This window comes from Theropithecus gelada, chromosome X (genome assembly GCF_003255815.1).
Source record: "Theropithecus gelada isolate Dixy chromosome X, Tgel_1.0, whole genome shotgun sequence".
Taxonomy (NCBI): domain Eukaryota; kingdom Metazoa; phylum Chordata; class Mammalia; order Primates; family Cercopithecidae; genus Theropithecus; species Theropithecus gelada.
In genome coordinates, this window is record NC_037689.1 from 137456099 (window position 1) to 137480287 (window position 24189).

The window sequence follows — 24189 nt, forward strand, 5'->3', positions numbered from 1 at the left end:
TGGGCAGATCACGAGGTCAAGAGATCAAGGCCATCCCAGCCAACATGGTGAAACCCTGTCTCTACTAAAAATACAAAAATTAGCTGGGCGTGGTGGCACACACCTGTAGTCCCAGCTACTCGGGAGGCTGAGGCAGGAGAATTGCTTGATCGCTTGAATCCAGGAGGTGGAGGTTGCAGTGAGCTGAGGTTGTGCCACTGCACTCCAGCCTGGCAAGAGAGCGAGACTCCGTCTCAAAAAAAACCAAAAAAACAAAAAAACAAAAAAAAGCACGTGTTACAACAGCACCAAGAAACATGTCATACTGAGGGATCAATCTAACAAAGTACTGTAAGTATTATAAGATTTGTACGTTGAAAAGTATCAAAAACACTGATGAGAGAAATCAAAGACTTCATTGCAGAGATACACTGTGTTCAGGGATCAGAAGACTCAATATTATCAGTATTGCAATTCTCCTCCAAATTGATCTACAGATTTTAATTCACAGCAAATAAAATCCCAAGTTTCTTTTTCAAAAATTTATAAGGTAACTCTAAAATTATATGGAAAAAATAATTTAGGATAACCTAAACAATTTTGTAAAAAAAAAGTTGGAGTACTCATACCAATTGATTTCAAGACTTACAATAAAGCTGTAATATTCTAGACAGCACGGTATTGGCTAAAGGGTAACATAGATCAATGAAACAAAATAAAAATTCCAGAAATTGATCAATTAATTTTTGACAAGGATGCCAAGTTAATTCAATAGACAAAGTATAGTTTCTTCATCTTATAAACAAATGATGCTGGAACAATTAATTAGACATATCTATATTCAAAAAATGAATCTCAACCTGTATCTTGCACTATACGTAAAAGTCAACTGGAAATGGATCATAGACTGAAATGTAAACCCTAAAGCTATAAAATTTCTGAAAAAATAGAAGCAAATCTTCATGATCCTGAGTTGGGCTACTGTTTCTTAGATAGGACAGAAAAATCATTAACCATAAAATAAAATATTAAGGCCAGGCACAGCAGCTCACGCTTGTAATCTCAGCCCTCTGGGAGGCCAAGGTGGGAGGATCTCTTCAGGAGTTTGAGACCAGCCAGGGCAACATAGTAAAACCCTGTTTCTACAAAAAAAAAAACTACAAAAAATTAGCTGGGCATGGCAGTGCACATCTATAGTACCAACTACTCGGGAGGCTGAGGTAAGAGGATTGCTTGAGTTCAGGAGGCCAAGGCAGCAGTGAGCCATGATTGAACCACTGCTGTCCAGCCTGGGTGACAGAGCAAGACCCTGTCTGAAAAAAAAAAAAGAAAAGACTGAAAAATAGAACTTCAATCAAAACTGAAAACTACTGTTCTTGGGCTGGGGGTGGTGGCTCACGCCTGTAATCTCGGCACTTTGGGAGGCTGACATGGGGGAATTGCCTGAGCTCAGGAGTTTGCAACCAGCCTGGGCAACACAGTGAAACTCCATCTCTACTAAAATACAAAAAATTAGCCAGGCGTGGTGGTGTGCACCTGTAGTCCCAGCTACTCAGAAGGCTGAGGTAGGAGAACTGCTTGAACCCAGGAGGCGGAGGTTGTAATGAGCTGAAATTGCACCACTGCACTCCAGCCTGGGTGATAGAGCAAGACTCCGTCTCCAAAAAAAAAACTACTGCTCTTTGAAACGTACTATTTAAAAAGTAAAAAGACAAACCACAGACTGGGAAAAACATTTGCAAAACGTATCTGATGAGGGACCAGTAGCCAGAATGTATAAAGAACACTCAAAGCTGTATTTTTTTTATACAGTCTCGCTCTATTGCCCAGGCTAGAGTGCAATAGTGCAATCTCAGATCACTGCAACCTCCACCTCCTGGGTTCAAGTGATTCTCCTACCTCAGCCTCCCAAGTAGATGGGATTACAGGTACCCGCCACAATGCCCAGCTAATTTTTGTATTTTTGTAGAGATGGGGTTTCACCATGTTGGCCAGGCTGCTCTCGGACTCCTGAGCTCAAGTAATCCGCCCACCTTGGCCTCCCAAAGTGCTGGGATTACAGGCGTGAGCCACTGCGCCCGGCCCAAAGCTGTATAATTTTTTAAAACCCTGCCAAATCAAAAAAAATGTTAAGACACTTGTACAAAATCATTAGTCATTAGAAAAAATGCAGAATAAAATTACAATGAGACATTACTATTCACCTACCAGAATGGCTAAAGTTTTAAAAGACAGACAATAACAATATTGCTGAGGATATGGAGCAAACGCAACCTTGTATGTTGCTGTTAGGAAACAAAAATGGTACAGTCAACTTTGAAATATAGTTTAGCAGCTTAATATATAAAGTTAAATACATACTTTTCATACTACCCAGTCATCTCACTTCTATATATTTACCGAAAACAAGACATACGTCTACACAGAAACCTGAACACAATTTTTTTCCTTTTTTTTTTTTTTTTTTTTTTGGATATAGGGTCTTACTCTGCTGCCCAGGCTAGAGTACAGTGGCACAATCTCAGCACACTGCAACCTCCGCCTCTTGGGTTCATGCGATTCTCATGCCTCAGTCTCCGAGTAGCTGGGACTACAGGCACGCACTGCCACACACAGCTAATTTTTGTATTTTTAGTAGAGAGAGGTTTCACCATTTTGGCCAGGCTGGTCTCGAATTCCTGACCTCAAGTAACCTGCTCACCTTGGCCTCCCAAAGTGCTGGGATTACAGGTGTGAGCCACCATGCCCAGCCTGAACACAAATATTTACAGTACCTTTATTCATAACCACCAAATTACATTTGGACTGTTTTCACAGTTACTGGTGAATGGATACACAAATCAGCTACTGGTGAATGGATACACAAATTGTAGTGTTATCTATTTAGTGGAATTCTGCTCAGCAATGAAAGGCAGCAAACTGGATAAATGCAAGGACATAGATGACTCTCAAAAGAATTATACCAAGTAAAACAAGCCAGACTCAAAGGCTATATATTTTGATCCCATTTATATGAAATTCTAGAAACGATAAAACTGTAAGGAACAGAAATCAGATTAGTGGTTGCCAGGGGTTGTCAGTTTAGGGAGGGGATTGACTACAAAGGAGCATGAGGGAACTTTTCAGGTGACAGAAAATTCTATTATTTTGATTTCAGTGGTGATTACAATTTATATAATTTTGTCAAAATTCATCAATTTTTACATACCTAAAAAGGGTGAATTTTACTGTATGTAAATTATACCTCAATAATTCTCAAGAAAAACGTTGTGTTAAAAAAGTAACAACCTCAGAAAGAGCCAACTATTTTAGGCAGAGATCTACAACTAATTTGAACTGAAAAGGCTGATTTCTGATTATAAATTTAAGATCATGATTAAAGCACAGGAAGATATGCAGGGCAGATAAAGTTCACGAAAGTTGTGTATGTGTCTTTCACTGTTAATTGATAGAAATTGTATAAAAAGGGGCTCTGGTAAGAAGGTGAGAAAGGCATAATTAAGAACCAAAATACCTCATTTGGTATTTATTCAAAACAGGCTGACAACAGAATAAATGGCCATAATGGTCCTTACAAATTGCTTGAGTTTGTAGATGACTCATTCAAAGAACTGCCTAAGGAGACAGGAACCTATTCAAGTACTAATTCTCCTCACTTCACAACCACTCTTAGAAGAGAAGGGGTGAAGTATTTTTATTCTATGCAATTTCTACCTCTTGATCAGAACTCTGAAAAGACACAGTAGAAGCTTATCTTGGCAGCAGAGACAACAGGGTGGGAGAAGATCAAGAGTTTTCTAAAACCCTAAAGGGCTTTTCTCTCTGTTTTGGCAGGCAGGTAAGGCTTATCCAGTAGTGGATAAGCCAGTGTGCATGGTTCTGGCTTTGCAAGGAGCTATGGTCAAAACAGTGTGGTTTTGTGTGGTGGCTCACACCTCTAATCCCAACACTTTGGGAGGCTGAGGCAGGAGGATTCCTTGAAGCCAGGAGTTTGAGACCAGCCTAGGTAACAAAACAAGACCTCATCTCTACAAAATATAAAAAATAAAAAAGCCAGGCATGGTGGAACATGCCTGTGGTTCCAGCTACTTGGGAGGCTGAGGTGGAAGGATCGCTTGAGCCTAAAAGTTCAAAGCTTCAGTGAGCCATGAAAATGCCACTGTACTTCAGCCTGGGTGAGTGTCAGAACCCATCTCTAAATGAAACAAATGAAACAAAACAGTGATAGGATTCATTTAAGTACCATTATCAGAGCCCCAAGGAAGAACTAAATTGAAAAACAGACTACAGAAACTTGTATTTATTCACTCATTCCTCCATCTATTCATCCAACAATTATTTATTGACCGTCCACTCTGGGCCAGGCTCTGTGTTAAACTGAAGACATAAAGATAACCTGGACTGAAGTAGTTTACAATCTTCTGGTGGACAGGAGCGCGGGGTGTATAAAGTGCAATAGCATCCAACAGGCTGGAGTACACCTTAACAGAAGAGGAAAATTAGACTTGTGATTTTTTCCCCATATACCATTTTCTATCAAGTTCTCAGTGCCCCAGAGTTCACCAGGAAATCAAAAATGGCAACCACTGCAGGCAGTGGGAATAGCACATGCAATAGAAGTATAGGTAAGCACAGTGTAGCCAGGAAACTTCATGAAGTTCTAGGGTACTAAGAACCTGATGGAAAATAGTATGTAATAAAACTGGAGAGGTAGGCATGAATCAGAAAGGTCGAATGCTTCGTGAATTATGCCAAGGAGTTAGATATCCTTGTGGGGTGTGGGGTAAACAATGGGCAGCCTATGAACACGGGAGAAACAAATCAAGATTTACATAAAGATGATTCTAAAAGCAAGTCAGAGATTGGCAAAAAAAAAAAAAAGAAGAAGAAGAAGGAGAAGGAGGAGGAGAAGGAGAAGAAGGAGAAGGAGAAGGAGAAGGAGAAGGAGAAGGAGAAAATGAGGAGTTTCCTGTACTTTAGTTGAAAAGCTGGTGGTGGACTAGAAAGTTGGTGTTAACTAATGGGTACTAGTTTAATACCTGAGTGACGAAATAATCTGTACAGCAAGTCCCCATAACGTAAGTTTAACTATATAACAGACCTACACATGTACCCCTGAACTTAAAATGAAAGTTAAGTTAAAAAGAGAAAGTTGGTGTTAACTGGAATGGCAGAAAGCCCTCCAGGAACCACCCTTGAGTCATGCAGAGAAAATGACCCATTCTCCTGCCCAATGTATATCTCTAGCTAGCCATCATGATTGTTTATTTTCTACCCCAACTGGACTAGCAGCTTCCTAGAAACTGGAATGCTCTCTCTCACTCACACACACATGCATGCACACTCATACCCCCATTGCCTAGCTAAAGGTAGATGTTTAGTAACTGTGCAGACATTAAGGAATGAGTGAACAAATAAATGAATGCACTGATGGTTTTTGCACAAGAAACCAATTGAGAGGTACTGCAAAATGCGATTGATGGGTTGTCTTGGGAGTTACCAAGCTATCCTTCTGATGGAAAGTTGAAGTATGAGCTTCCGAGAGTCTGTTTCAACACGAAGTTGTCAGACTCTAGTTCTCCCTTGCCCCTAATTAATTTTTTTTAAGACAGGGTCTCACTCTGTTGCCCAGGCTGGAGTGTAGTCTCAGCGCACTGCAACCTCCACCTCCCGGGTTCAAGCAATTCTCATGCCTCAGCCTCCCAAGTCTCTGAGATTACAGGCGCACACCACCACACTCGGCTAATTTTTCTACTTTTAATAGAGACGGGATTTCACCTTGTTGGCCTGGCTGGTCTCCAATTCCTGACCTCATGTGATCCGTTCGGCCTCCCAAATTGCTGGGATTACCGGCGTGAGCTACTGCACCCGGCCTAGTAATAGATTTTTAAAATAAAGGCTCCAGAGAAAGAAAACTATTGATTTTCATAATTAAGCTATTGAAGGCAGACAGCATGACAGATCAAAGGAGGACAGAATGTCAGGTGCTTGGAGGTGGACCCAGAAGCAAGGCCTAGGAGGAAATCCAAGTGACAAGAGCACATTACTAGAAAAGACAGTGCAGCAACAACCAAAGGTCCAGGCAGGTGAGCAGTGAGCATCAGGATACTCAGCAAGGTAAAAGCAGACAGAATATAACATCAGGGAAATCTGGTCAAAAGGCAGTTAGGGGGTAAGCATCAATAACATCAGGACTGGGCAACAAAGACCCAACCACAGGTATGGGTCTAGGCAGAGCTTAAGTTCCCTAGAGGCTTAGCTAAAAGAAAACATGTTCCTACCTTTGGAGTTATTGAGGTACCAACCATTGTACCCATAAAAGGACTTCACAGGGGATAAACAGAGTAAGGACCAGTTTCTGGCCCAGAAATACAAGGGCTACTCTTAATCACAACGACCCAGGTAACAGCAGTCTTACAAAAACATGACCACACAAAGTCAGAACGATACTAGCAAACATGCTGAACTGCTGAGCTAGCAGCCTGAGGTTCCCAAAATTCTCTCTAACTCGAGACAGGCTGAGATTCAAAGCCTCATTCAGGGCTGACCTGCCCCAGCTCTGTCCATTGGAAAGCCATGTAGACACAGAAGCCAACAGGCCCACACAATCTCCCCAACATCAGAGAGTATGAGGCACGCCTCTAATTTCAAAAGAGGTGCTCAAAAAAATACCGGTGGAAGAGAATGAGAGTCTGTCACACAGAAAGCAAGGAGAAGAGGAATATGGAATCCAGTATACAGAGATCTTTCTCTGTACATTTACTCCATTCACAACTACTTTTAGGAATGTTTGTCACCCAGGCTGGAGTGCAAGTGCGGCAATCTCGGCTCACTGCAACCTTTGCCTCCCAGGCTCAAGCAATTCTCGTGCCTCAGCCTCTCGAGTAGCTGGGACTACAGGAGCATGCCACTAGGCCTGGCTAATTTTTGGGGGGTTTTTTGTTTGTTTGTTTGTTTGTTTGTTTGTTTTTTACTAGACAGGGTTTCACCATGTTGGCCAGGCTGGTCTCGAACTCCTGACCTCAAGTGATCCACCTGCCTCAGCTTCCCAAAGTGCTGGGATTACAGGCGTGAGCCACCAGGCCTGGCCAAAAATGCTTATCTTGAAAAGCTCTATAGCCCTTGGGTATCACCTAGAAATCTATTCATGTTCACATTTCACATATTTTATTCATTCTCATATTTGCAGTCATATCTAGAAAAAAGAATATGACACCAGGTTAAGATCATGTCCCCAACTATATATGAAACGTTTTGTGGGAAAATCAGATTCCTCTTACATTTTTATGTAATGCACCTTATCATGAGCCTAACAGGTAATTGGGAAGACAGTCAATATTGCTACTCTCATTTCCCATTCTGAGCCACAGATTTAGACAGTCTTAAGGGGTTTAAGCAATGCTCTGGCCTTTTCACTCTCACTGTACAGATGAAAATCTGAGGACCATTGAGAAAGTTACATAACAAACTACAAAAAAAAAAATTGCACAACAAACTAGTGGCAGAGTCAGCAAAGAAACCCAGATCTGTGTCCCTTCCATGTCTGCAGTAACACCAAATCTGATAGAGATGCCTGTCATTAGGAAGTTAAATCCAGTAAAATGTATTTACTCATAATTATTAACTCTTCCCAACGAGCTCATATATACAGCCCAACAGAAAATCTGCTCTTTCCATTCACACAGATGATCGATCCTTGATACAACAGAATGGAAATCCACCACAGCTTACACAATTTAGATTCTCTAACTCCAAAGCAAAAGAAGGCCTCAAGCAACATTATTTGATTATGAGATTTTGCTGCTGGGAAGAATTAATCAAATTCATCCTAGAGGCTCATCTGCTGCATGACATACTCATATCTCGATATTGAAACTCCCTAACAAATTTCAACACAAGATGTGATGGTGACTTCTTTTCCTAGTACTTCCTGATCTTCATCTGTTACCTTGACTAGCATTTGAAGGAATGAAAATAAGGAGGTTGCTTTATCCCTAGTATCACACAATCTTTTGTATTTATATTAAAGCTGAGAGGATAGAAAGGGTCTCATTTAGGGACATACTTTTCACTGCTACTTATGAATATGAAGTAAGTGAAAAAGACAAATACCACATGTTCTCATTCATATGTGAGAGCTACAAAAATGGATCTCATGAAGATAGACAGTAGACTGGTAGTTTTCAGAGAAAGGGTTGGGGGAAGGGAGGATGAAGAGAGGTTAATGGGTACAAACATACACTTAGAAGAATAAGACCTAGTGTTTGATAGATCAGTAGAGTGACTACAGTTAACGATAATCTACTGTATATTTCAAAATACCTAGAAAAGAAGATTCCAAATGTTTCCAGCAAAAAAAAAAAAGAGATAAATGTTTAAGGTGATGGATATCCCAATTACTCTGATTTGATCATTACACATTTTATGAATGTATCAAAATATTACAGGTATCCCAAAATATGTACATCTATTATGTATCAATAAATAAAAAACTAAAATTACTGAAGAGGTGAGAAAGTCTAATAACTGGTAAATCATAAATAATTGAGTTGGTATAACACTGAAGAATGTGATTTTAATTATTTAATGTTATTCATGTGTAATCAAACAAAAAATTTTGTTGAAAATCCCAGTATATTTAGAAGAGCTAAACAAATAAACACTGCACACCAGAAACTAGAACTTGACCAACTTTTTGTTACCTATAAAGTATAAGCTGCTGCTTAAACATGTTTTACTTCTCTAATTAGTAAAAGTAGGCCTTTAAGGAAAAAAAACTTTAAAATTTACCTAAAACTGGCTGGGCATGGTAGCTCACTCCTGTAATCCCAGAACTTTGGGAGGCCAAGGCAGGTGGATCACCTGAGGTCAGGAGTTCAAGACCTGCCTGGCCAACATAGCAAAACCCCATCACTACTAAAAATACAAAAATTAGCTGGGTATGGTGGCAGATGCCTATAATCCCAGCTACTTGGGAAGCTGAGGCACGAGAATCACTTGAACCTGGGAGGAGGAGGTTGCAGTGAGCCAAGATGGTGCCACTGCACTCCAGCCTGGGCAACAGAGTGAGACTCTGTCTCCAAAAAAAAAAAAAAGTGAACTGCTTACTTTCTGTGCACCTTTCCTGCTGGGACAGTCTTTCTGAGAAGTGCTTTAAATACATGTTAGAAGCCAGGGACATGTAGCCAGGCATGGTGGCACGCGACTGTAGTCCCAGCTACTCGGGAGGCTGAGGTGGGAGGATCTCTTAAACAGGGAAGTCAAGGCTGCAGTGAGTATGATCATGCCACTGCACTCCAACCTGGGCAACAGAGCAAAAACCTGTCTCAAAAAAAAAAAAAAAAGAAGTCAGGGACATGAATTAGGACTGGGGTGGGTAGAGAGTGAGTGGGGCTGCTGGAGACAATGTTCCCATGGCACTGACCCTGGTTTTCAGTCTTTGAGCAAGTACTATCACTTGCTTTAATTCCTTCGTCCTCATCCTTTGCTCCTTTTGAATCTGATGATTTCTAGGAATGAACGTTCTTTATGACACATGCTGTATATTATTTGGTTTGAAGCAGGCTTGAATTTATGTCAGTAAGGCAATGTTCTTTTTCAAAGCTCTCAGTTAGTTCTTAAGATATCAGAACCTGCAAAAAGCACGTGTAGGGCTGCTATTATCCCTTCAGATCAATAACTCAGTCACTACTATGAGGTATTAAGAAAGGAATTTAGGAAGACAAGCAAATCTTTAGGGCTGCATCTATTCTGGCAAAAGAAGAACAGTAGTGAAACACAAACATATTTTAATAAAAACCATTTCAGCAAGTGAGTTCTTACCAAGCAAAGAAATCCTGGACTACTCTACCCAAATGTTTTCATAAAGGTTTTAGCTACGAGGCAATCAGATTCCAGGAGCTACAGGCAAACAGAGAAGGCTTGGAGGCTGGGGGATGAGTAGACGTGGGATGAGTAGATGTGGGCAACAGGTGGACACAGGAGCATTTACACAAATATATTAGGTGCCAAATAAGTGCTCCAGAATATTCACGGAAATATTTATTTTAATGTCAAATCCCTTCACAATTTAAGTCAACATTTGAAACATGTCAACTGCATACACCTGTCTCCTAATTAGAGTAAAACTTAAAAGGAGATACTGAAAAACAATGGAGAAAGTCTCACTCAGCAAGAAATGATACTGTTTAGAATCTCCTACTTAAATAACAATCTCTTCTGCTACTCTTGGTGACTTGTTTCCACAGAGTACAGTAGGGAAAGAGGAAAAATAGTAACTTAACGTGGAGGAACCTGGCAATCACTACTTTAGATAGCTGAGTTACGGCAACACCAACAGTGGTAAGTCACGCTGATAACATTCACCTTTGATATGATATGAAATGGCACTTCATCTCTCGTCTTCCAAAACTCAGTAACACCAGTCTAATCATGAGGAAAACATCAGACAAATCCCAATTGAGGGACATTCTACAAAATACCTGACCGGTAAACCTTAAAATTGTCAACATCACCAAATGAAGGAAAGTCTGAGAAACTGTCACAGCCAAGAAGAGCCTGAGGAGAAATGATGACTAAATGTAATGTGGGGCCAGACGCAGTGGCTCAAGCTTATAATCCCAGCACTTTGGGAGGCCAAGGCGGGTGGATCACTTGAGATCAGGAGTTCAAAACCAGTCTAGCCAATATGGTGAAATCCCGTCTCTACTAAAAATACAAAAAAATTAGCTGGCCATGGTGGCAGGAACCCCCAGCTACTTGAGAGGCTAAGGCAGGAGAATTGCTTAAACCTGAGAGGCAGAGGTTGCAGTGAGCTGAGATCGCATCACTGTACTTCAGCCTGGGTGACAGAGCGAGACTCCATCTCAAAAAAAAAAATTTAATGTGGCATCTTGAAAGGGACCCCGGAACAGGAAAATGACATTAAAGAAAAACCGAGAAAATCTAAATAAAGTATAAACTTTTGTTTAAAATAATGTATCAATATTGATTCATTAATTGTGACAAATTACACATTACTAGTGCAAGATGTTAACAATAGGAAAAATGGGTGCAGGGTATATGGAAACTACATGATCTTTGTAACTTTTCTTTAAATCTAAAATGATTCTAACATAAAAATTTTTGTTTAAACACTTAAAAATATTTCTTGGTTATCTCAAGAAAGAATCCCCATTCAAACTCTGCATCTAACCACATATCAGAGAGAGAATCAATGAGCCCTGGACACCTGTTGTACAAGAAAGAAACCTGCAATTAATTTCCTATGGATCATCTAATAGTCATCAGATGGAAGTGGTTTTGTCAAAATAGTGTCTTTGAGTCAAACATGAAGCAAATTAAAAGCTAGTGGCAAAATCGGGGATGAGCAACCTCTTTTAACAATGTGGTCAATCCATCAGCAACAACTTGATTGTGTAGCACAACCCTGGAACCTGAACAGCCAAGAATATGCACATTCAAAAATTGCTAATGCTTCACAATGCTTTAGATACAAAATCAGAAACTACAATCTATGCTTTAGGGGGGAAAAAAAGTTTTGTCCTTTTACAATAAACATTTTTGAAAAAATTAAAACCCTCCAAAAGTTACTATAGAATCCTGGACTTACATGGCACTATATAAAAGTCAGAATTCAGAAGGCAGAAGTTAGAGAACCTTATTTTTTAAAGTTCAGGTTTGAGTTGACTTGTTTACAGTTCAGTTCATCAAGTAGAGCTTGTTTACATTCCAGTTGACATCTGAAGATATCAACTGATAAAATGGGGAGGGGGCAAAAAGCAGTTCATTATCCAGTGTTGGTCAGAAACAAAGCACTTAATTTTATAAATAGGTAAAGAGGTGTAAACTGGACTTTGTACTTTACTTACAAAGTGTTGTGAATGTATGGGTGCCCCCTCCAACCCCAAATTCTTAATATTGAAATCCTAACCCTCAATATGGTATTAGGAGGTAGGGCCTTTGAGAGGTGATTAGATCACGGCAGTAAAGCCTGGAAGAGTTAGTGCCCTTAAAAGAAGTCAGACAGTTCCAAAGTGAATGGATACCATCCTGTTTGGAAGGCTGCTACTTAGATCAAAGAAGGTAAAAACAGATCCACCCAGCGGGCTGAATTGCGTGCAGTTTTTCTAACAGTGATGGAAGAATTGAACAATGGTGCAAACCCCTGTGTTTGGGTTTTTACTGACTCACGGGCAGTGACCAATGGCCTAGCCATATACTCAGACAAGAGGGCCATGGACACCTGGCCTATTAAAAGAATACCCAAATGAAGCATGGCCCTGTGGAGATGTGAGGGCGCATTAAAGGAGAGTAAGTCAGTGCCCATCAGAACTCCCTTCCAGGTTCGGAAGTCGACTGGAATAGACAAGTAGATATCCTTGTGTGCTCCCTTGAGGTGGCCACCTGGGCCCAAGAAATGAGTGCATATCGGGGTATTGTAGCACTACAGAGATGGGCTGAATATAGACATGTTCCTTTTGCACCCTCTCAGGCACAAAATGCCAGAAAGAGCTGTTCTGTTTCTCAGTAAAAGAGACAGAGATTGCTGATGGCTGCAGGGCAGATTCTCTGGTGGGAAGGCCCTGAATATAGCTGGCAACTGAGACTAATGCTGGTAGCCCTGTGGGAAGGCTAAAAATGGGACCTGACAGGAATAGACACTGACTCTGGAGTGGGCTTTGCTTGTCTAATGGAAGATGAAAATGCTCAGAGTACCATAAAAAAATATAGAAGATATTGCATGGATTTGGATTGCTGGCCATCATTTTTTCAGACCAAGGAACACACTGCACAGTCCACAAAGTCCAACAATGGGTAGAGAGATATTCTCCTTAGAGTAACAGTTTGACAGAGAAGTAGAATGGGCAACTGAAACCTTGGTTGTCTAAAACAGGGAGATAAAAGCATGAAGGGCTGGCTTACACACCTTCATGAGTGTGTGTGCTCACACCTCAACATGAGAGGGACTAGAGTGTCCCCGCTAGATTTTTTTTTCTCTGTTTTTCTGGTTTATCTGGGGAAGAGGGGGTGGGGAAGATACTGGTATGAAAGAAAAATGCATCTTGGAACCCCAAAATCACTAAGCTAAAGGGAAAAGTCAAACTGGGGACTGCTTAGGGCAAACCTGCCTCCCATTCTATTCAAAGTCATCCCTCCGCTCACTGAGATGAATGTGTATCTGATTACCTCCTTTGGAAAGGATAATCAGAAACTCAAATGAATGCAATCTTTTGTCTCTTATCTACCTATGACCTGAAAGGCCCCTCCCAGCTTCAAGTTGTCCCGCTTTTCCCAACTAAACCAAGGTACATATTGATTGATGTCTCAGGTCTCCCTAAAATGTGTAAAACCAAGATGTACCCGGAGCACCTTGTGCACGTGTCGTCAGGACCTCCTGGGGCTGTCACAGACCGTCCTTAACTTTGGCAAAATAAACTTCCTAAATTAACTGGACCTATCTCAGATATCTGGGGTTCACACTGACATGACCATGTAGTTCCTGCCGAGGGAGGACTGCATTAGCATAATGACTATAGTTTGTTCTTTCTTCCTCAAATCACCTCAGGAAAAAAATATTAATTTTTTCTCCCCTACCTGATGCAGTGGCCCTAGGACCAGGGCTGCAAGTACAAGTGTTAGAACAGCAGGGATGATTTCTAAGCAAAAAACTGAAACTATGTTTTTAAACCTTACATCAAAATTCCTAAGGTCATGATGGATTGTGCCTTCAATCCATCTAGCAAAATTGGGGCTAACAGTGATTGCAGCTATATTGCCTGGTGGTAAAAATAGCTCACTAGTTCTGCACCTTTGTAACCTTACCCTGTCTGAATGGGAGTAGACTGAGGAGGAGGTACTTGCCAGACTTGTACTGCTGCCTGCGATCTAGACCAGCACAGTGGCAATTCCAATGTCTCTTCCAATGTTGAAAAAGTTACGGTGCTAATGGAGAGAAGGAGAAAGACTAGCTGAAATTAAAGAAATGAATAAATGGGATACTGATTGAGGAAAATTAAATATTATGTTACCAACTCAAGAGTTTCAGAGCAAGAGATAACATTGTCTATAAGCTCAATAATCCCAGATGCCTGAAAGGGTAAAGCTATATATATTTACCAAGGCTACTCTTGCTTTTGGAAGCTGACAAGATTGAGAGGAAACCCACAAACAGGAGTGGCCTCATCCTGGAAGACATTCATATACTATGATGGGTTGAAGTAATTATTAATGACTGTGCATAGTATATACTTTTACGTGAAAAATCCATAGTCAAAAACCAGGCGGTGGCCTGTCGTATTACGATATATATTTCATCCATGGTTCCTGGCTCATAACTTCCATAGCCCTTGTTACAGTATTTTGTTATAATGTTGGGTATGTTAGGACTCAGGGGCAGGCCTCTGACCTTTTCCTGTCCTCCTTTCTTATTGTAGGTCTTAAGAGCCTTGCATGAGAGGGTCCCACCCTATACCCTGGGGGAAGGAATGCTGATGTCTTGAAGTTTTCATAAAAACCCAAGGGGTCGGGGTTCCATGAGCTTCCAGATAGCTGACATGTGGAGGTTCCTGGAGGGTGGCACCCCCAGGGCGGGCCTGGAAGCTCTGAGCTTCTTCCCCCATACCTCACCCTATGCGTCTCTTCATCTGTATCCTCTGTAGTACCCTTTATAATAAACCGGTAAGCACTTAAAAAAAAAATTAGCTATAAAAAGAATTTTCTTTAAGGCCAAAGAGTTTGCTATCCCTCTCTCTCTGATTTCAACCAGAAGACAGCAACTGCAAACCGGGAAGAGGGCCCTCACCAGACATCCTATCTGCCAGAGCCTTCATCTTGGACTCATCAGGCTCTAGAACTTTGAAAAATAAATTTCTGGGTTGTTTAAGCCACCCAGTCTGTGGTACTCTGTTACAGCAGCCTGAACTAGGGCAAAGTCAACCTTCACTCAGTATTTTAATAGAACACTGGTTTTCAGTTTTATTATGCATCACCATCACCTGGAGGGTTTGTTAGACCACAGATTGCCATGCCCTACCCACAGAGTTTCTGGGGTAGTAGGTCTGAATCAGGGGCCTGAGAATTGCATTTCTAACGGCTCCCAGGTGATGTGATACACTCTTGTCTTTTGTAAACACTCCAACAAAATTAGAAAACCTATCATCAAATGTAAGGACCTAAACAAAATTCAAAATTAAATTTACATAATTTGTGAATTTTCTGCTCTTTTTCTTTTGCAACAAATATTTTTTGAGCATTATTCCAGTGCCCAGAACTAGACTGGACACTGGCACTGGGTGGAGTAGTGAGTACACTAAAACACATGCTTTTAGCCGGGAAGAGTGGTTCACGCCTGTAATCCCAGCACTTTGGGAGGCCAAGGCAGGTGGATCACCTAAGGTCAAGAGTTCGAGACCAGCCTGGCCAATATGGTGAAACCTCATCTATACCAAAAATACAAAATTAGCTAGGCGTGATGGTGGGCGCCTGTAATCCCAACTACTCAGGAGGCTGAGGCAGAAGAATAGCTTGAACCCAGGAGGCAGAGGTTGCAGTGAGCCGAGATCGCACCATTGCACTCCAGACTAGGCAACAAGAGCGAAACTCCATCTCAAAAAAATAATAATAATTTTTTAAATGCTTCTTTATTTTTTAGATGCTGTTCTAGAGGTGGGGGGGGGCGGCTAATAACTAGTCTCGTAATTCATTAATTACAATTGCAGGAAGAGGTACATAAGAGAAGTACAAAGCGCTATGAGGCCCTGTAAGATTGGGTGGTCTGACATTAGCCTGGGTCAGGGAAGGCTTCTTTAAGGAAGAGACACTTGAACTCAGTTCTGAAGGAGGAGCAGAAATGGGATCCTCAGGGAGACAGCATTCCATATAGTGGGAAAATTGCACACAGTAGGAACAGAATATAGTAGGAGGGTGGATCCCTCAGGGAAGGCCAGAGATACTGTTGCAGGCAGGCATGCAGAGCCTAGCAAGCAGAGTAAGCAGTTTGAATCGTGCTCTAAGTATGAACGGAGCTACTAGGGATTCTTAGCTGGAAACTAACTTCATGTACGTTTTAAAAAGAGTCAGCCTAGCTGCTTTGCAGAGATGAAATAAGAGTAGCAAGAGTAGATCCAAAAAACAATTTGGGGGACCACAATCTGTGGAACTGGGTGATGGACTGGGTAAGATGGAGCGAGGGAAAGGAAGAAAGATTCAAGGCTAACTCTACAAAATGCTGTGAAGTGATTAGCAGTGCTTTTTCCCATCTGAACTGAATTTTTCCCTATGGCATAGTGTGAGAGGAAAACAATGGATTTTATCGGTGCCTGGGAAAAGATGGGGCTTAAAAAATACTTAAACAGTAGGATGACAGATCAAATGTTTCCCTTTTTCAAGAATGGAAAATTCCTTTTGAGAGCATTATATATTGAGCTCGTAGTTAGCTTTAATATCTCCTTTCAGAATTGTGGAAGCAGACTGACAGGATTATTCATCTCATGCCATAGTCTCTGAACTATAGCAGCATCTTCCTTTTAACTTCTCATGGCACTTGTCACTTCCTGTCTTGGATTTTCATTATATAACAATGTTTCTTATCTCCCTTCAAAAACTGTAAGTTCTCTAGTGAAACATAATTTACTACAAAAATAAGAAATCCCAAAGACAATCTATGTACTCCAACCTAGGGATGTTATAAGTAGGAAGGGGAATAGAGAAAAAAATAGGCAGAAAATTATTTTCTTTTGGCTCATTAAACAAATGAGTTATCCTTAAAAAAGTGATACAGGAAAAGTTTTGTTTTTTAAGTACTTATGTATTTTACGTAAAAATGTTTAAAACAGCTATCAAATATAATTAAAGAAAATAGTAAAAGGTTGGAAAATATTGCCTGTTGTAATTGGAAAGGCTACTAAGCAAGATGTGGAAGATCAAGGGCAAAAATGAAAATACTTCCACTCTTTCATGTCACCACATCCTCAAACTGCACTGACAATGGCTAACTGAAGTTAACCAGAGCTCTACAGCAAACTCAGACCATAAATAATTTCTACCCTTAGCAAAAATCTATCTCCCCTCCCACCACCACCCACCCCCAACAAATACCTCTACAGTCCAAGTATGTGCAACACTCTTAACTGTGTGGCAGAAGAATCTCAGTCCCTCCCTTCTTTGGGAGCTAAGCTTTCTATCTAAGAAAATGCCAAGACAAGGTTGGGCACAGTGGCTCATGCCTATAATCTCAGCACTTTGGGAGGCTGAGGGAGGTGGATATGAGTTACTCAAAGCATATGTAGCTTGAGCCCAGGAGTTCAAGACCAACCTGGGCAACACAGTGAGACCTCATCTCTACAAAAAAAAAAAAAAAAAAAAATTAGCTGGGGTCATGGCATATGCCTGTAGTCCTAGCTACTCGGGAGGCTGAGGTGGGAGAATCGCTTGGGAGGTTGAGGTTGCAGAGGGCTGTGGTTGCGCCATTGTACTCCAGCCTTGCTGACAGGGCACGACACTGTCTCCAAAAAAAAAGAAAAAAAAAAAAGCCAAGAGAAAATGAGATACTTCAGTCCAGGTCCTAGCATAACTCATTAATTTAACATTCATTGGCCGGGCGTGGTGGTTCACACCTGTAATCCCAGCACTTTGGGAAGCTGAGGCGGGTGGATCACAAGGTCAGGAGTTCAAGACCAGCCTGGCCAAGATGGTAAAACCCCGTCTCTACTAAAAATACAAAAATTAGCCTGGTGTGGTGGCAGGCACCTGTAATCCCAGCTACTCAGGAGGCTGAGGCAGGAGAATCGCTTGAACCCGGGGAGCAGAGGTTGCAGTGAGCCGAGATCATACCACTGCACTCCAGCCTGGGCAACAGAGTGAGACTCTGTCTCAAAAAAAAAAAAAACAAAAAAAAAACCCCCAACAACAACAAAAACAAAACAAAACAAACAAAAAAAACATTCATTAAGGCCTTGTATTACTTGCAGTAGGTGAAACTACTGCAAGTGGCGTAACGGTGTCTTTCCATGCTAACTACTTTCTGATGGGTCTGATTAGGTCCAAGACTCAAGCATGTTAAAACCAACCATGCATTCTTATAGGCTTCATAACAACCCAAAATGGTATTTCGTGCTCACAAAACTTCATTTGGGGATTTATTCAAATGACACCTCAGTGAGGCCTTGGTCACCCTTTGAAAAACTGCAGCTCTCACCCCTGACACTTTCTATCATCATTCTCTGCTTTCTTTTTCCTTTATCACTCATCACTAGCATAGGAGATATTACAACTACGTTGTTTACTGCCTGTCTCCCTGTCCACTGGATTGTCCTCCCAAATCTGTTCTTCCTTTCTTCCTGAACACCTGGCTTTCCAACCAGAAACTACATTTCCCTGTCTCCCTTGTGGCTAGGGAGGGCCACGTGACTAAGATTTCTCCAATGGCATGTGTGAAAAAGTAACATGTGAAAGTTCCTGTCACCTTCCTAAAGAAGCTTGTCTTGGACTCCCTTTTCCTTCATGCTGGTTGGAACTTGAAAACCAAATGCTGTGAAAGACAGAATTGACCCACTCTGCCTGGAATGCTGGATGGCCTCCTAGAAAAGAGGCTGCTGGCCGGGACCAGTGGCTCACGCCTGTAATCCCAGTACTTTGGGAGGCCGAGGGGGCAGATAACGAGGTCAGCAGATCGAGACCATCCTGGATAACACAGTGAAACCCCGTCTCTACTAAAAATACAAAAAATTACCCGGACGTGGTGGTGGGTGCCTGTAGTCCCAGCTACTCGGGAGGCTGAGGCAGGAGAATCACTTGAACCCAGGAGGCGGAGGTTACAGTGAGCCGAGATTGTGCCACTGCACTCCAGCCTGGGGGACAGAGCGACATCCTGTCTCAAAAGAAAGAACAGGAAAGGACAGGACAGGACAGGACAGGAAAGGAAAGGGGAAAAAGGGGAAAGGGGAAAGGAAAACGGAAAGGAAAGAAAAGAGGCTGCTTACCTTCTCTGGGTTGTTATATGCCAGAGAACCAAACGTCTATAATTTTTTGGTCACTGTATTGTGGAGCTCTTTGTTACATTATTTTACCCTGTACCCTAACAACAGCTTCCTACATTAGAATGTAGGGACCAAAAGGTCAGAAAATTCTGTCTGTTTTGCTCATCAGTCCATCCCTAGCAAGTAGAACAATGTCTGGCATGTGATAGGATACTCAATAAATATGTGTGAATGGATTACATAGACAACTTTATTATCATCACCCTCCACATCTCCAAATCACCTTCACAGCTACCAGAAGTTAGATTACAAAATTCAAATGCTCCCAAGAAGTTCCTATATCCCATTCACTGCCATCTTCCCCCAGTTCCACTGAGTGTGCCCTTCAGCCCCACTAGCCTCCTTTAAGCTTCTCCAATGTGCCTGACTCTTGCCCAACTCAGGGTCTTTGAGCAAGCTGGTTCCAGTATCTACTCCCAAACCCCTTTGCAGAAGTAGTCCTCATTCCTTCAGTTATCTGCTTAAATGTCATCTCCTCAGACAGAACTTCCTGTTACCCTATCAAAACATATCCTATTTCTGCTATCTCTGTATCCTATTCATAACACTTATGAAAATGAGTAAATAAAAAATGTGTTGGGTTTTCCATTCTAAACTGGATTATAAGGTCCATAAGGACAAGAACCACTTTTGTTTTTATTTACCACTTGGTCCCCATTGCCTAGCATAGAGTGCCTAGCTGGTTATAAATAGGCAATAAAGGAGTAAATGAATGAACTTCACTAAAGATGTTGCGTGTTTAAGTATGTTGGGGTGGATATGAGTTACTTAAAGCATATGTAACTCTCCATAAATACAATATTCAAATGTCCTTGACTACCTTCCTGACAATAATGTAAGTTTCCATTTATGGGGCTGTAAACCAATGCACAAGCTGGCAGTTTTTTTATTGCTTTCTTAGAAGGATTATCACTCCCTCTTTCTACTACTAGTTTTTAGTTGCTAATAAGCAGGTAGAATTTTAATGACTCCTTTTGGTATGATGGACTAAGTAGCTTTTACTAGGATGTTTCCAATGCAGGCTCACACGGGCATATAATTTAAAATAAATGATTATTATACTTTAGGACCATGCCAATTGGCCTCCCAGGACCCAGGACTAAAGCTCCTCTGCTTTCTCAGGTCAAAGTTTCAGTTAATCAATTTGCTTCTAAAGTATGTAACCTGAGATTGCTCTCTAAAACTGTGTGGGCACCAGCTAAACTGGGCACATGGAACGATCTGGGGGTACTCAGTGACAGAGACTTTAAATCACACTGGTTTTGGTTTTTTTGTTTTGTTTTGTTTTGAGACAGAGCTTCACTCTTGTTGCCCAGGCTGGAGTGCAGTGGTGTGATCCTGGCTCACTGCAACCTCCATCTCCCGGGTTCAAGCAATTCTCCTGCCTCAGCCTCCCAAGTGGCTGGGATTACAGGCACCTGCCACCACGCCCAGCTAATTTTTTTGTATTTTTAGTAGAGACAGGACTTCATCATGTTGGCCAGGCTGGTCTCGAACTCCTGACCTCAGGTGATCCACCCACCTCGGCCTCCCAAATTGCTGGGATTACATGAGTGAGTTATTGCGCCCGGCCCACACTGTTTTTAAATTTGAGATATTTATGGATATACATGGAGTTTCTCTATCTGGTCGGTGATGTGACGGTGGATATACAAACTTATGCATGGGATAAAACTGCATAGAACTAAACACATATACACACACACAAATGAATACAAAATATGGAAAATCTGAAAAAGATTGGTGGACAGCATCAACATCAGTATCTTGGTTGTGGCATTATAGTGCAATTTTACAAGATGTTACCATTGGGGAGAAATTGGGTAGAGTACGTGGGATCTCTCTGCATTTTTTCTTACAACTCCATGTATATCCATAAATATCTCAATAAAATTTTACATCAAAAATGCTGTTTCAACACCGAAACTCTAGGATACTACAGAATTCAGCTGGTTACTGAAGAAAACAGGAAGGAAGACGCTGGGGAAATGAGAGAAAGAGAAGTAGGAGTAAATATGAAACTTCATAGTGGGAAAGGTTACTAAAAGAACACTGCATTCCTGTAGCCTGCATGTCCTTAGAAATGCCTCATAGAGTAACTGTGGTTTTACTTTACTCACAGGACTATTGCTAGATCTGTGGGAAAGAACTACAAGACAGTTGCTAAAAGTTTGAAAAAGACAGTTACTAAACATATGAAAGACCTGATAATCTACTTTTTTACCTTAGGTATTGGCATATTCCACACATCTATACTATTCTTGAGTGTGATCACTTAGGAATGAATATGATTTGAACTTATTCATGTTAAGACAGGATGTCAAATTGAGAACCAGGCAGATCCACCACCTACCGTAAAAACGACCCTAAATTGGTTGAAGAAATTAGATCCCAAAGATTCTTGGTGAATTCTGAAGTCTTTATCAGTATATCCATATTAAAAGGAGATGACAGAAGCCAAAATAAAAGAATTATGGGATGCCTGTAATCCCAGCACTTTGGGAGGCCAAGGTGGGCAGATCACAAGGCCAGGAGATCAAGATCATCCTGGCTAACATGGTGAAACCCCGTCTCTACTAAAAATACAAAAAATTAGCCGGGTGTGGTGGCAGGTGCCTGTAATCCCAGCTACTCAGGAGGCTGAGGCCGGAGAATCACTTGAACCCAGGAGGCAGAGGTTACAGTGAGCCGAGATTCTGCCACTGCACTCCAGCCTGGGTGACAGAGCAAGACTCTGTCTCAAAAAAAAAAAAAAAAAAGAATTACGGGCTGACAGGACCACTGGATTAAAATAAGCATCAGTTTCATTAAAAAGGGCTAACTTGAAGGTAAATCTTTTGACTCCAGCTCTTTAGAGGATCTAAAGTGACCTTGATGGACAGTGGAAGAAATCACAAAATGGAATTCCTTGAATAAAAATTTGTTGACTTTAAATAATTTTGCCTAATGTTACATATACACGACTAAAAAAAAAAAAAAAAACTCTTGAAAAAAAGAAATTAGAATCAGCTGGGTGTGGTGGTGGGCGCCTGTAGTCCCAGCTACTCGGGAGGCTGAGGCAGGAGAATTGCTTGAACCCAGGAGGCAGAGGTTGCAGTGAGCAGAGATCGCGCCACTGCACTCCAGCCTGGCAACAGAGCAAGACTCCGTCTCAAAAAAAAAAAATAATAATAATAATAATAATAATAAATTAATTAAAAAGAACACTGCATACTCTGAAAACACAGTCACATATCTGAAATCTGCTTCAGCTCACAGTGTCAAAGAGTAAGAGAACAGAACACTTGTTAGGGAACATCTAGTTCCATACCTGCATTCTGAAGACCTGAAAAGTGAGGCTCAAAAAATAATTTGCAAAATGTTAAAAGTTTTAGAAAAAAGAAACAGGAGACTAGCTTCCCAACATTGGCACAGGGAAGAACTGCTTAAACAAGATACATAAAGCAAGCACTAGCCATAAAGAAAAAGACAGAAAAATTTAACTACATTAAAATTAAGAACTTGTCTATCAAAAGGTACCAAAAAAAAAAAATAGTAAAAGGAGAAGGCAAAGTATCTTAGAGAAGATACCTGCAACATAGATAACCACAAAGCTTTAGTGTTTTGAATATGAAAAGGACTCTTAAAGTCAATATGAGAAAGATAAATGACCCAACAGAAAATAGTCAAAGGAGATAAATATATAAGGAGAGAAACATAAATGGCCCATAAACATATGCAAAAATGTTTAACTTCATTAGTAATCAGAGAAATGCAAATTAAGATCATTGTGAAATAAAATTTCACACCCAATAGATTGGCAAAAAGAAAGAACTCAAACAATAGCAAGCGTTAAGAAAATATGAATCAATGGAAACTCATACAATTCTAGTGAGAATGCCCATTGGTACAACTACTCTGGGTAACAATTTTACCTCCTTTTGTAAAGTTGCACGTTCCAAGACCTATGATTACATATGTAAGACTTCCTATATATACAGTTTTGTGTTTCTATGTATATGCATATCCTACACACACACACACCCCACAAGAGAAAGACCCTTTAATAAATACACACACAACAAAAGATACACATTGTTCTTAGCAGCACTGATCATACCAGGAAAATAAAAAATCCTGCGAACAACCCAAAGGCCCATCGACAGGAGAATGGATGAATTCTAGTAAACTCCCAAAGTGAAATATTATTCAGCAGTGACAATGAATGAATTATGCCTACATAAAACCTTAAAAAGAATCTTAGCGGGCCAGGCACGGTGGTTCACACCTGTAATAATCTCAGCACTTTGGGAGGCCGAGGGAGGGCAGATCACTTGAGGCCAGGAGTTCAAGACCAGCCTGACCATGGCAAGACCCCATCTCTACTAAAATACAAAAATTAGCCAAGCATGGTGGCACATGCCTGTAGTCTCAGCTACTTAGGAGGCTGAGGCTGGCGAATCGCTTGAACCCAGGAGGCAGAGGTTGCAGTGAGCCAAGATCGCACCACTCACCACTGCACTCCAGCCTGAGAGACAGAGTAAGACTGTCTCAAAAACAAACAACAAAAAAAATCTTAGCAATATAATACTGAGTAAAAAACAATATGTAAACCATTTTATTTCTCAAAATAAGAAAGCTAAATATCTAAGTCTGTATACACACATGTTAAAACTATACTTTAAAATAGAATGATTATTACAAAAATAAGGCTAATGGTTACAGGGTGGTGGGAAGGCAAGGAGATGAGATAAGGAAGTAGTATATAGGTAGAATTGTATTGCTAATGTTATAATTCTCAAGTTGGGTAGTGGGCATGCAGGGGTTTATTTTATTATTATGCACATATTTTATATCTATTCTATTTGCACTAAATATTACATTTTTAAATGACAGTTTCTTTTAAAAGAAAGTGATTTTTTTCCAAGGCTATGCTGCTCATTAGTAAAGGCACTATAACAAAGAAGTTCCCATCCCCATACCTCAAAAAACTTCCACAATGTGAGGTACATATTAGGAAATAAACAGATACTTGTTAATGCACATTGAATTTCATGACTACTTAAAATTGTCAATTTCAAACATGGATTCTATAAATACATTAAGAAGTCTTCTGATTTGATTACATATGATTTTATTTTGATAGCACTGCCTTCATTAGTATCTTTAATAAGTAATATGTCTGAATTTTTAC

At 40.7% G+C, this 24189-nt stretch overlaps 1 protein-coding gene and 1 non-coding gene across 5 annotated transcripts in view; one reads left to right on the top strand and one right to left on the bottom strand.

Moving 5' to 3' along the window:
* ATP11C (ATPase phospholipid transporting 11C) overlaps window positions 1-24189 on the bottom strand; it is a 201526-nt gene that overhangs the window by 156744 nt on the left and 20593 nt on the right. The window lies entirely within an intron of this gene.
* Window positions 21076-21178, top strand: LOC112616739. The gene has a single exon (XR_003117763.1). It is a non-coding gene; the product is annotated as a small nucleolar RNA SNORA18 (small nucleolar RNA).